The 13,893-nt window shown below is 41.9% G+C and overlaps 1 protein-coding gene across 19 annotated transcripts in view; it reads right to left on the bottom strand.

Annotated features, from left to right (window-relative positions):
* Positions 1–13,893, bottom strand: part of Plp1 (proteolipid protein 1) — a 102,017-nt gene that overhangs the window by 85,528 nt on the left and 2,596 nt on the right. For all 19 annotated transcript variants that reach the window (XM_050124157.1, XM_050124158.1, XM_050124151.1 and 16 more), the window contains one exon: positions 13,183–13,429. The gene's annotated coding sequence lies outside the window, so the exon portion shown is untranslated. The remainder of the gene's footprint in view (positions 1–13,182; positions 13,430–13,893) is intronic.

Raw genomic sequence — 13,893 nt, 5'->3', positions numbered from 1 at the left:
AGAAAAAAATGATCTCACTATTCATTTCCTAGAATAACGGGAAATTCTTGCCATCACCTGAATCCGGGAACCATTCTTGTCTTACAGAATGGATCTGGAAAAAACACAAGCAAAGTCCCTATTTTACTAGCTTCCTTTCATGACAGTTTGATATCGAAGACAGTGCGGTACTTTAGTGCCAGACAGAGCCTAGATCTGAACGACAATTCCCTCAGCCTCGGTTTCTTCTACAATGCTTGAAGAAATCCACAACACAGTAACTACATAACCTTGACCAAATGACTCAACTATTCTGTACTTTGGTCGTCACATCTGTTAGTGGAAGATAACAGTAACTACCTCGGAGTGTCACTGTGGGAATTCGACAATGCAAGTATTTAACTCAGAATGTAGCACATGGTAAATTGCTCAATAAAAATTAGCTATTGCCTAAAAGTCTCTCTTCCTCACCTGTCAAGTTCCTAATACTTGGACCTGTTTAGGACTTCACATTTCCAAATTAAGTATGGGCTTTTCCCTAAAGCCGCACTCGCAAGAAAAGCCAGGATAAAATCACTTCTCTTATATTATCAGTCTTTTCGGTGGCACTAGACACTTACTAAGATACAGCATGCTTTAAAAAACTGTCCATGGGAAATTGCTGAATATCTCTGAGCCTTAGTCAGTTTCTTTATGCTTTGTTTGGTTTCAGGCACGTACAACCTGCAGCCAATAGTCTGTCTATGTTACAGGACAGGTATAAATTTCTACAACACATTTGTAGACCACAATACCATGCTGCCAATGTCAAACAACAGAGAAATGGGGGAATGAAAATGAATTTCTCTCAAAATGAAGAATAGAAACTACTATCCGCTGGGCAGTGGTGGCACACGCCTTTAATCCCAACACTCGGGGAGGCAGAGGCAGGCGGATCTCTGTGAGTTCAAGGCCAGCCTGGACTACAAGAGCTAGTTCCAGGACAGGAACCAAAAGCTACGGAGAAACCCTTTCTCAAAACAAAACAAAACAAAAAAAAACAAAGGGGGGAAAAACTACTATCCATCTGCCTTTGGATTTCTCTGTAAGTATTATTCTAGTGCCCTTCTTCCAGTTACCATCAAGTTCCTTCAAATGAATGCCTTCACTATGATTCCCACACCCCACCTCACCAATTACTCCTTATTATGCTGTAATCTCTTGCTTGCTTCTTCCTCCTACCCAGTCTGCAAATGCTCTCTGTATTCCTTATACTGCCTTCAGAATTGCTATATTAAGTCAAAGCTTTTCTAATCTGTCATGCTTCACTCTCTCACATTTGTCACAGCTGCCACATCTGCTTTGCCACATCTCTTCTGCCATGGCTTTCAGTCTCCAGTTCCATCTCTTGCTTCTCTGACCATTTGTTAGTTGTGTGTATGTGAGTGTGTATATGTGTGTGTGTGTGTGTGTGTGTAGAGCATATACATGACTATGCAGGTAACGCACCTATATGCACACATGTGAAGGCCAGAGAGGATGTCAAGTGTCTTCCTCTACCACTCTCTTCCTTACTTCCTTGGCCCCAGGTTTCTCACTAAACTGAGAGCTCACTGTTTTGACTAGACAGGCTGCCCAGCAGCTCCCAAGATCTGCCCGTCTCAGCCCCACAAATGCTGGGCTTACAGGCATTTATAGCCAGACATTATTGAATTTGTTCCGTTCTCTTTTGTTTTGCTTTTCGAGACAGGGTTTCTCTGTGTAGCACTGGCTGTCCTGGAACTCCCTCTTTGACTATGCTGCCAAAACTCACAGAGACCCGTCTGCCTCGGCCTCTCAGGTCCTGGGATTAAAGTTATGTGCCACCACCACACTGTCCATTCTGGGATTTTTAACATGGCTGTTGGAGGTATTTAACTCAGCTCCTCCTATTACACAGTTAGTGGTATTCCGTATTGAGCCATCTCCCCAGTCCCTTGAGTTCTTATTCTTCAGACATTCTATTCATTGCCAAGTTCACAGATCTTCACTGTACACTAAAGCTTCAATGTTTGTAGCCATTTTCATGGCTAGGACAACCAATATGCTTAATGGTTCTTAATTACTAACTCCATTCCACAAATATCCCAAATTCAACATTCCCAGAACTGAACAACTTATAATGTTCTTCCAACTTTGCTATCCTTTCCCAGTCCTCTCAATCCTGACAAGGGGGACTTGAATAATCCTAACAAGGAAGGAAGGAGGCTATCTACTCAGTCACCAAAGCCAGACATCTTAGAGTCAAAGATCTTTAACAACTCCTTCCATAGCCCGCAAACACATCAATCACCAACTCCTACTGAATACTCTACTTTTAAAATAGCCCCCTTTCCCCTATCTTCCCTGACTGCATTTTCTTCAAGCACTGAGTCGAGTCCATGGTTGTCCTACCTTCCACAGTGTTGTCAATTTCTCACACATCTGAGTTCTCAAGCCATGAGTAGCTTCCTCCACACCTCAGGAAAAAGCCCATGTTCCTCAGATGGCCTACCCTGGATTTTTCCTTCTGGGCCCCACCAGCGTGTCTACTCATTTACTACTCCTGTCTCTAAACTACGTTCTCCATTTAATCATGGTGATCTAGCTACAGAATCATGAATCCCGCCACAGATACCAAACAGAGCCTGTTTCACACGCCATGCTTTTGTGCATCCTTATCCCCTAGTGTTGAAGTACTTGCCTTGACTTCTGCCACCTCAGGGATTTTTTTCATTCTGTCAAAACTTACCCAGAAATCATGTTTTCTGTGAAGTATTCTCAAGCCCAATATTCAGACAGATTTAGACTCACCAATAATGTTCTGTATTAGCTCTATATATATAAGATTATATATGCTGTTTTGCCTGTGTCTCTCACACAGAAATTTGAGTTTGAAGCTAGAAATCAAAATGTATGTATCACTATCTGACCCATACCAAATCTATTCATAAAAGGAATTAGTGTTTGCTATATAATATTTTATGTAATGGACACTGTAGCTCTTAAATTTTTTTCAACCACTGAATTGCAATGCTAGTTCTTTCCAAATATATTTTCCTTGAAAAGGGTCATATTCTTGAAAAGACTGTCATGCATTCTTGCATGCTTTGTTTGGGTGGGGGAGTTGCCAACATTTCAGTAGCATTTCACCATGAAGATAAACGTTTGAGGTATCCAGGCAAGAAGTGAGGGTAGGGAACAAAAAAAAATTGAAGTAACATACTCTAGTCTCGCAACAGAAGCAAAACACTCTTTCTCAGTGCATTGCCTTATCAGCGGGGCAAGAGATTTTCACATCTTCAACAGACTCCAAGGTCTTAAGGGAAGAAAAAGCAGGCACCCTCCCACATCTGCACACGCACACACTGATGCATGAATTCAATCAGAGTAACCCTACTTTTAGCTCATAGAATTGCTTTACTACAGCATTTTGTTTGGTGGAGATGAGGAGATAGTTTACTGCTTTTACTGGTGCTTTGAAATTTGTGACAAATCAAAACTGTATTGCCTATAACTTTCAGATATAAGCCATTTAATGTCAAAGGGTGCTCCAGTTATACATTTGGCTGATATATGAAAGCCTTGCTTGGGGGCATATTAACTGGCTTGTTAATCCCATGACACAAACAAGCTGAGGGAAGAAAGAGTGATATTGGCTCACACTTCAATGGCTTCCGACCACGGTCTCCTGACCCCATGTGCCTGGAGGTAAGAGTGAGAGCACCTACCCACTTCATGGCTGACCAGAATGGGAGCTTTTCACTGGATGGTGCACGGAAAGCAGAGCTCTAGAGGGAACTCTTGATGCTGGTTTTCTTCTCTTGCCCCTTTTAGGCAGTCTGAGACCCTGCCTCAGGGGATAACCCACATTAAGAGTAGATCTTCCCTCCAGTTACTCCTCCCTGGGAATTCCTTCACAGAAGTTCCCTTAGTAATTTCCTAGGTGATCCTAAATCCAGCCAAGTTGACAACAAAGATTAATCATCACAGGAGCAAACAGACAAAATGGAAAAAAATAGCTGTGACCAAAACTCTAATAATTAGGTATCTTTCTTACTGTAATTCCCTTTTCAAGTGATCAACTTATAGAAGTCTAAAAAGATGTACTAATGGACTTCCCTTTACACTTGCGAACCATGTCCACTGGCTGATCTCTGTCATATCAGTCCTCAGTTTCTCACAATTTTGTTGTTGTTGTTCTTTCGAGACAGAGTTTCTCTGTGTAGCCCTGACTGTCCTGGAACTTTTTCTGTAGACCAGGCTGGCCTCGAACTCAGAGATCCATCTGCCTCCGCCTCCTGAGTGCTGGGATTACATGTATGTACCACCACTGTCTGTCCAGTTTTTCACAATTCCTGCACCACTTCAGATAGGAGATTCACTGTCAGATATACGACTTGAACCACCAAGAAGAGCAAGACTGTTTCAGACGCTGCTCACAGCAATACATCGGTTATATCTTGAGTGCATTTAATGCTCATCTCATTCTCAGAGTAACAAATATTTGACTCTTAGAAAACTATCTCATAGGCTTTCCCATAAGACACCCGTCAAGAAACCCCATGTCTTATAATCCTAGCACCTGACACAACAGAAGGGTCTTCTCTCATCATTGAATCTCATCTCTTTAGCAAACATAAGGTTATTGAGGGCTGGACTGAAAGCTCAGGCCCTTGTCTTAACTTCCCTTTGTTCCCTAACAAAGTGTTACTTATTAGCTATACACATTCATTTGGGGGACTGCCTTGGCTTAGTCTGTAACAGATTCATGCTAATGGTAATTTGTGGGAATGGGTTGTAACCACTTAGTCCTCAGCCCCTGCTTTCCTTATCTTTTGCCACAGTTCTGTTCGAAGCCAGCCTGGTTCACAAGCAAGTTGGGATAGGCTCCAGAACTACGCAGAGAAACCCTGCCTCAAAAAACAAAAATAAAAACCAAATAGCCACAGTTCCTGAGAGCACAAATTTTGGGCTGATCTAGGGCAATATTCCGGGAATCATGCTTAGCTCTGCTTGTAGAAATTCTGAGTTTCCTTCAGCAGAGGTTCTTCATGAGTTTAGGGATCCATTCGATTTCTATTTCATTTAGCTTTCCCTGTGATAGGAACCTAATCTGTTGTATCACTTCATCTGTTCCTAGGCCACTTGATGGGCCTGAGATTCAGGACCAACTGTCCTGACCCGGCAGAGACCTAAGAGAGAAAAGCAATTAATCACAGGTGTGCTTTCACATCGACCTGTGAAACCCACAAACTTTCTTTAAAATATCCTGGTGGTAGAAAAAAGGAAAAGGAGTCAAGTAAAAGAAAAGGGGGTCAAAACTAACAAATATGTCTTCAAAAATGTCAGTCTGATGTTATTCTTCAACTGAGTAATACTAGTTTAGCTACAATATTATTGTTTCTTTTTATTCATCTTTGGGGTGAAGGAAATTAAAAGGAGGGCCTGAACTTTCAGGCAAGCCCTCAATAGCCTTATGCCTGATAAAGAGACAAGAGTGAATGATTAGAGAAGACCCTCCTATTGTGTCACGTGATGAATTATAAGTCATTGTGGCCTGTCGTTGACAGTGATAGGTGTGTATTGCCCCACTGACATTCCCATTCGCTGGCCTTCCAACCACTTGGGACCCGAATCAAAGATGGAAACAAGCCAATCCCCTGGCATTAAGACCGACCCCAATGTGAGGATGTCTAAGTGGCCTCAGAAGCTATCTTAAAGCTATTCTTACTTTAGACCCACTCAGAGTATAGGGGAGATCCTCTAGCATATTATTAAACCCAGGCAATTTTCCTGTAAGTTTCTCTACTGTGCTTTATTTAAGAGATGAAACTTGTTGGACCATTGGCCTTAATAAGACCACTTTGAAAAGAATAAAGAATGGCTACCACCTGAATGCCCTTCTCGGCATTCTCTACTATGCTGTTTTAGATCTACAGGAGAGAAGGAAAGTTTGGCATAAACTGGCACAAGCATCCAATCTCTGGATCCCCAGGTACACAGAAGGTCTACTTAGGAGACTGACTACTTTGCAGGCCCTAGTATTATAAAGTCTCCCTCACTGAGCTCAGGTAAGGTGAATTCCTTCACCAGGAATTTCAAGCTAACAGCGAGTGACCAGTGTGAGGTATTCATGCAGTTAGAAGCTCTTCATGTGCCGCTATCAGTAGCAGCCTTGGGACAATGAAGGTGGGCAATAACAGCAACCGAGTGAGCAAGTGCACCTGTCCAGACATGAGTGTCTGTTTGTTTAGGCAGACTGATATCAAAATCTTAGGTTTGTGGAGGTGAGTGAGGGTCATGGGAGTAAGAGAGAGGTAGAAAACATGAAACCACAAGACAATGGGAAAGCAAGAATCAAGGGTAGGCTAAGGTTTGCATTCTCTATGCTATTTTTACAGAGGTCAGTGGTCCTTCAGGGGCTAGAAATGTAGACTAGTGCTTGCCTAACATATATAAGAATTTCATTTCTAGTACCAAAACCAAAGGGTGAGTTTATTTTTCTTGGGGGGCGGGGCTGAGACAGGGTTTCTCTGTGTAGCCCTGGTTGTCCTGGAACTCACTTTGTAGACCAGACTGCCATCAAACTCACAAGGATCTGGCTGCCTCCGCCTCCTGAGCACTGGGATTAAAAGTGAAAAAGGTGATTTTAAAATAATTTTTTCCTCTTATAGTTGAAAACTTCTAAAGATTTCTCTCATGCACAGGAATGTAATCAACCTTTAGGCTGGCTTTCACCTACCAATATTGTGTCATTTCCTTTGGATTCCTTCACAAACGTGCATGGAGCATTTTCCATCACATCCAGGTACTATACTAGGTGCATAGACTACAGTGAAGAAAAACGCCCCGGCCCTCAGACATCCTACAGCATGGCAGGAGAGGGAAAATTCAACTAAGTTGTTAGGAAGTAGAAAAATGGAGAAAATATGTAGGTGTTATGGACAAACCATCTGTGGTGGAAGCTGGGAAAGATGTTCTAGAAGTCTTTCCTAGGACACTGACTTGTGACCTCAAGAGAAAGGAACAGAAACATCCAAAGAAACAAAGATGTCAGGAGTACAATGGGGTTTTGCCGCCGCCGCTGCTGCTGCTGCTGCTGTTTGTTTGTTTGTTTGTTTGGAGACAGGGTTTTTCTACTAGCCCTGGCTGTCCTAGAACTCACTATGTAGACCACTATGGACTGGGAATCACAGAGATCTGCCTGCCTCTGCCACCAGAGCTGAGCAGGAACAAGACAGTTTAAGGGCACGTGAAAGAACAGATTTCAATTTTGCAAAAAGGAGGAGGAAAAACAGTCAAATCTTCCTATTTGCATAATATAAAGAAATATAATTAGTTCATCAAGTGAAAATGGTGCTATCTTGGAAAGGCAAAACCAGCGGGGACTCTACGAACATAGAATAAGGGACTTAACTTGCTCCTAGAGATGAGGCAGGAAGATGGGGAGGAAGTGACACTAAAGGGAGACTTGAATACTGGATCAGACATGATGAGGAGTGCAAGGAGGTAAGAAATAAACAGAGTCTGTAGCACTCTAATCGACTGTTTCAACCAAAACCAGTCTCAACTTTACTAATAATGTTGTTCTACTGAAATACCAGATGGCTTTTCTTCATAGCCAAACCATGTCTAACTTACTGCAGTGCTCTCAAATCCCACCTTCTGTGACCACAGCCAGACAGGTTGCTCAGCTACTTCTATTCCAAGTTAGTCGCTTAGTATTTTAAAAGGTCTATTATTTGCTGAACATAGCATTATGTTTCTGTAATCTCAGCACTGTGGAGAGAGGAAGCAGGTCACTGAAAATTTCAAGGCCATCCTTGGCTACGTAGAAAGTTCAAAGGTAGCGTGGGCTACATGAGACCCTGTCTCGAAACAAACTAACAAATAAATAAATAGTCTATCTGGTATTGTTAAGACTCAATGTCACACATGTCCCTAAACTCCTTATAAGACCCCTGAATGTGTAAGCTATCATCGATTCCTTTAGCATCACCCAGAACAGCTAGCGTGGTGATGACCATATGTGCTTGCAACTGAAGGAGTGGGAGATACACTGGAGTCTCTGAAGCCCCTCTGTCATTCACTATTACCTGGGATAGTTATACAAGGAAGGGGGTCTGGAGATATTTCTCTACTACTTTCATCCGAAGACCTAAGGTCTGAAATACACAAATCCCTCCCAATGGTCTCTGCTCCCTTGCATTCCGCCCCTTCCCCCTCTCTACCTTCTATTGTTTCTTCTGTCTCCTGGTTGTCAGCCAGGATGAGAAAATGGTCTAGCTGTCCTCAGAGACTTACGCCAGCCTGGACTGCTCTGCAGTGCCATGAAGGGCCAGGACTTTTGTTTACAGCTGGGAGCCTGGGGAGGCGGTGAGCACAGCTGACAGCCCCACTCTGGAGCAAACATCAATTTTCCTCTGTCCTCTTAGCCAGCTTTCACAGACCAGCTTTATTGAAAGCTGGCTATAGCCTCCTGGGTCCCACTGACGTCCCACCAAGAACGCTAGGCTGGGAGCAGCTGGGTATACCTCAGCTTTGTACCTTTTAGGAGCTGCTCCTACTCTCTTCTCTGTTCTGTTACCAATCATTTTACCTCAATCTCAGGGCCTTGAAGGAACATGTCCTCCGAGGGCCCCCACACCCTAAGCCCTATCTACTCTGTCACAGTAGTGTATAAACAGTCTCATTTGCTTCCCCATATGGTAAAACACTGCCACAAATAGATCAAAAGCACTGTTTCAATGTATAGTTTGTCGAACCTGTCATTCTAAGCAGGGCGGAAAGACACCTTTTCTTTAAATGCTTACATTTTCACTCACATGTGCATGATCATATATTTTGCTTTCAGATGGTCTCCCTGCTCCTCAAAACCAGAAATAAGGTAGGAAAGGCAACTTCCCCAAAGAGATAAGACGAACTCTGCCACATATTCCACCATCTTGTCTCCTGTTTCCATAGCAGCGCTGCCTTCTGCAGCACTCATCGAGGCTCTCTCTTGCCTCTAGCTTCCATTCCTGTGTTCTTCTGCCTTCTGGCTAATAGTTTCACCAGTGAGTGGATGGTTCATTCTGTGGCTTTCAACCTCTCTCTGGTCCTAATTGCCTGAGGGATTGGAAGTGGCCACTTATGTAGCTCATTACAGCAAGGCTTCCTATGGTGTCTGGTGGTCGGGACTGTACATTCAGGAGACCTTATCAAGTTGTAGTAAAGAGGTTTTGTTTTAGTTTTTCATTGGATTCTTTCCCTAAATTTGATATGATCCATCTCTACTAAAAAGTATAAATTATACTCAATGTCTTGGCTAAAGAGAAACCCATGTTTGTACTCTAACCCATGACTGATGAAGTATTTTTCAATTTTTTCTTCTTTAAAGAATTATTAAGGAAACATTCAGCACTACACAAAAGTAGGGAAATAGTGCAAGCAACCCTACATCTACCATTAAACAGTTCAGACATGTACTTTTAAATATGGCAGTTAATAGTTTCAAAAGTCATAAATTTTATCACTTCTAGTCAAATGTAGACTCTGAGGAAATTAAAAACATAAACTTAGCTAGAGAAAAATGATTCAAAGCAACCACTTGATGCAAAGTTCAAACTACAGACAGAAGCAATCATGGGCGAAAAGCAGTCTTTATCTTTCTGAGTTAATGTATACCATGGGTGGCTTAAAGTGATCCTTCCAAGTAAAGAGTGCTACTGACAGAACCATGAATTTTGGCACGCTCCAAGCTAAACGATTAACTCAGAAGGAGAAAAACAAGGGATCATGTGCAACTCTGGCATCTCAAGGTCATCTAAGGTCATCGCTGACTAGGTTCAATTCTCAATGGTTTGGTCATTTGAAATAAGCTTTTTTACGTCAAATGGAGCCAGCCATGAGGTGGTAGTTTAATTACAGAAGAGAAAACAGATATCACTAAAAGGACAATTTTCCCCCCACACTATTTCCATTTGCTCTGTCATGGACTAACAAACTAGACTGATTCAGAGAAATTCGCAGGAATGGCCTTTTGAAATTCCTATGAAACGAGGTGATATAAATAGAAAGACATCTTTATCGTAGAAATGCAATTTTTGCTTTGCCTTGAAATATTAGGATTTGGTTTTAACTTGTATATTAAACAATCATTGTTTTAGGAAATATTAAATAAGATAATCAGAACCAATTTTTAAACACTTTAAGACTTATTTAATTGTATTGCATGGGTGTTTTGTCTGCATATAAGTAAGTACATCACATGTGTGCCTGGTGTTCACAGGGGTTAAAAAAAAGTGTCATGCCCCCTGGAATTGGAGTTATAGATGGTTCTGAGCCACCAGATGAGTGCTGGGAACTGAACCCTAGTCTTCTCTAAGAGCAGTGAGTGCTCTTAAATGTTGAGCCATTTCTCCAGCTTCTCCTTGATATTTTTAAAGTTTGGTTCTGAGTTAGGGCTGGTGCACCCATATATTGGCTTACAACTGTATGTACTACCAGTCCCAAGGGATCCAATGCCCTCTTCTGGCCTCCAGAGGTACCAGGCACATATACAGTGCACACACATGCATGTAGATGAAGCGTACATACAAAAAATAAAATTATATATGATATCAAATAAAGCTTAGGATAGAGCAATTTTGTTTACTACGTATGAGACATGGGAGGCCACTGGGGATAGAAAAAAGAACAGTCTGACCATAATGGATCACTACTTTTTGAACCAAGGATGGTTTTGTTATTCACAAGGTACTACAAGCAAGGACTACATACAACAGCAGGCAGGTTACATGCTTAATGGTACTCAACTAAGAGGACAAAATTCCCGGCTGGAATGTCTTTTTCAACTAACTACCTTGGTGAGGTTGCAGCGGTCAGGAAGAGCAAGGAAAGAGGCACTTTCTCGCCGTTCCACTGGAGTGCCCGTATCTCTGCAATTTGCCTGCCCTTCGGTGGCCTATACTTCTGATTACCACAAAGGCATTATATGAGCTAACGTTGATCTTGCAAATTAATACAGGGTTCACGGAGCCAATGAATATACTGTGAGGGCTGAGACCTTAAATACTTTCTGTCTGGCCTTGGGCCTAGGAACCAAATAAAATTAAGCTATCTTTCTCTTCGAGTTGAAATCATGCAAAGACAATGGTGCAGCTGTAAGTTCTAAAGAAAGGTTCCCATTTTCTGAGAACCGACTCTAGGTGAGGAATCTACTTGAGGCTCTATCCCACTAAAATGTTAAGGGTGCAGGGGAATGGTCACATTGAGGGGGTAACACAGACTAACACGAAAAAGCCTGGGCTTTGAAGCCAGGAACAAGTCTGGTCTTGCTCTGCAATTTACTGGTTGAGCAACTTTAGGTGACTGTTTAACTTCTCCAGGCTTCCGTGAGGATTTGCTAAGATAACAGCTGGAAAGAGCTGAGTCCTGTGCTACCTGGAATACAGAAAACATTGTTTCTAGGCCATTTTTTTTGCTACAACTCTGATTCTAAAACTAGTTCACATTATTCATGGTCTTGCTCTTGCAACCCTACCCAGGAAAGCACAAGGACAGACGTACGAGAAAACTGCAACAGCAGCCACAAATACAGGGTCTAGCGCCAGGATATCCCTTGTTAAAGTACCTCAGCTACCTTACTTCCCTCTCCTGACCCTGTCAACACGATGGAACACCCCAGTTCTAATCCTGAGAAGAGCAGGGGAAAAAATCACCGTTGGAGGACAGCTGTCAAGAGGCATGTACTATAGATACTAGGCCCTTTTCCATCCCTTCCGTCATCTACACCAGCACTGTGCGGCAGAGCATGCTGTGACAGTGGAAATGGTCTACATTCCATTTTACACGACAGCTAGTAACACTATGTAGCCACCTCTGGAATACAGTCAGAGCAACCAACTGAACCGATCATTTTTGTGGTCTAATGAATTGTGACTTTAATAGTCACATATGCTACTTGGATACTGTATTATACAAGGTGGCTCTAAGATCACGAAATCAAAATGTTTGTTTCCATTAATAGGTGGTATGACACTAAAACTTATAAAATCTAGAACTTGTTTATTTTAAATCACTTAAATTTGACTAACTTTGAAGTCTGAAACACTTCTGGTCTTGAATACACTGTTATTCTACAAAGCACCCCAGTGTGGTGTGTCATAATACTTGGTCAGCCTCACTCAATGTCAGATTCCTTCAACTGGTTCTAAAAAGTGCTTGGATGAGCCAAAATCCTACCATTGGAGGGCTGAGAGGAGGGGGCCCAGAGAGTGCGTATCTGGGGTCAGATCAAACCTGGCCAAAACATAAGAGAGATACTTCTCTACATTTTCTCTTGGGTCAAAAAGTATCAATGTCTCACAAATAAGAAAGAAGGAAAATCACTTAAATAGAAACTAAACCAGAGAACTAGAAAGCTTAACTGAATATTAGAATTACAAATGCAGGAATTATTCAGATTTTATCACCTGTAAATTATATGATGAATGAAAGCAACTGGACCCCAGAACTCACTCTTATCACTATAAAAAGATGTTAAGTTTCACCTAAGTTATAAGCTTACTATTGGGACTTCTGTGTATAGGGAAATACAGAGGGTGACCCACTGTATTGGGTTTTCAAATTTCTGTTTTACTCACCACCCTCAGGCCTTTATTATATATATAGAATATTATGACGCACGCTAAAACGGGTAACTACAGAACAGAAAGAACATTGAGAAATAAGAATAGCAAGGAGACTACTCCTAGACTTTTGTGTTATATTATAGAAGGGAGAGGAGGAAAGACATGAAAATCATCAAGCTATTCATTTCCACATACTTAGTTTGCTTTTCTACTATCTTCTTAATGGTTCAGTCAACATAGTCAAAGCAGAGAACAATCTGTAATGCAAAGATTGCTTCAGACTCTGAAAGATAAACACTTATGGTGACACTTCTACATTCCTTAATCTGCAAAACAAGACTGATACTATGCAGGGTATGTCCAAACAGAGGTCTTTTTGATTCTGCTTTGCATTCTATGGCGCCCTCTCGTGGTGTACAGATGTAAGGAATGCATTTTTGCCCTACAAAGCCGTGGTTCTTAAATTTTAGAGAGCCTTGGATTCAGTGGAACAATTTGTAGTGGCATGGATTTTCATACTCCATCCAGAGAATCTTTGGTTTATGAGATTTGAGGTTGAGCCTACGAGTCTAATTTTCTGACCACTTACCAGGTGATACTGATGCTTCCAGTCGGCCTGGGAAATATAGCTGCAGGCTGCTGTAAAAACCTTTCACCATTGTGGCTGAAGAGAGGGCTCAGCAAGGAGGTCCACTCGCTGTTCTTCCGGAAGACCCGAGTTAGGTTCCCGTCACGCATGCCAGGTGTCTCAGAACAGTCTGCAATTCCAGCTCCAGGGGATCCAAAGCCTCTGACCTCTGAACTCATGTCACATACCCATATGTAGATATATACACCTACACATAATTAAAAACAATGAAATTAAAATCCTAAAAAAAAGCCTTCACCAACATGTGCACTAAAACATATCATTGATAAGTGAAGCTGATATTTGCTGGTTGAAAATGGTATACAATTTTGTTAAGAAAAAAGCATTTACTTCAACATCTAAAATACAGAAAATATTTAAAAATTGAGGGTCTGGCTGGGGAGATGTCTCAGGGGGTAAAGTGTGTCTGTTGCTCAAGCAAGAGGACCTCAGTTCAATTCCCTAGCACCTACGTAAAAGCTAACATGGGGCACATATCTGGAAGCCCAGTGTTTTAAGGGGACTACTGGTAGAGTCAGGCAGATCCCAGGAGTTCACCGACAAAGCCCATGTAGAACAGCCTAAGTTCACTGAGAGACCCTGCCTCTTAAAATATAAGGTGGACAGAAACAGAGGAAGAGACCTAAAATGAAGATTACCTTTAGCCCCAAC

This window comes from Alexandromys fortis, unplaced genomic scaffold (assembly GCF_014885135.2).
Source record: "Alexandromys fortis isolate MF-2015 unplaced genomic scaffold, M_Fortis_MF-2015_v1.1 scaffold_205, whole genome shotgun sequence".
NCBI lineage: Eukaryota > Metazoa > Chordata > Mammalia > Rodentia > Cricetidae > Alexandromys > Alexandromys fortis.
This window is presented reverse-complemented; position numbering and strand designations above follow the sequence as displayed.